The sequence below is a fragment of the Alligator sinensis genome, unplaced genomic scaffold, assembly GCF_000455745.1.
Source record: "Alligator sinensis unplaced genomic scaffold, ASM45574v1 scaffold916_1, whole genome shotgun sequence".
Classification (NCBI taxonomy): Eukaryota; Metazoa; Chordata; order Crocodylia; family Alligatoridae; genus Alligator; species Alligator sinensis.
In genome coordinates, this window is record NW_005842874.1 from 426663 (window position 1) to 427133 (window position 471).

Consider the following 471-nt stretch of genomic DNA (forward strand, 5'->3'; position numbering starts at 1 on the left):
GGGGCAGGTCACTGTCATCAGACGTGCAGGCACCGGTGAGGCAGCTGAAGGAGGGCATCAGGAGATGACTGGATCCCTTGCGGTCCAGTACAGTTCACATGATGGTGGGCATGTGCAACCCAAGGGTGAAGGGGAGCATGTGCACTGGCAGCACCAAAACCCTTGATCACTGGACTCAGGTGCTGGTCAACAAAGTCAGGGAGGCTGAAGTGCAGAGGTGAGGGGATGTGGAAGAGGGGGATCCACTTTCCCGTGCCAGCACTCCCAGCACCGGCGCCAGCACCAGCACCAGCCAGTCTCCTCCACGCCAGCCACTGCCAGTGTGGGCCATGGGCATAGTGGGGTCCAAACGCAGCAGACCCCAGCCTCGGGCAGGTACCGCTGAGGCTTCAGTGGCTACCTATGTCACTGAGGATGTGGGGCCCCTGGACTGCGACCCCTTGGCCTACTGGGCAAACCGCCGCCAGATGT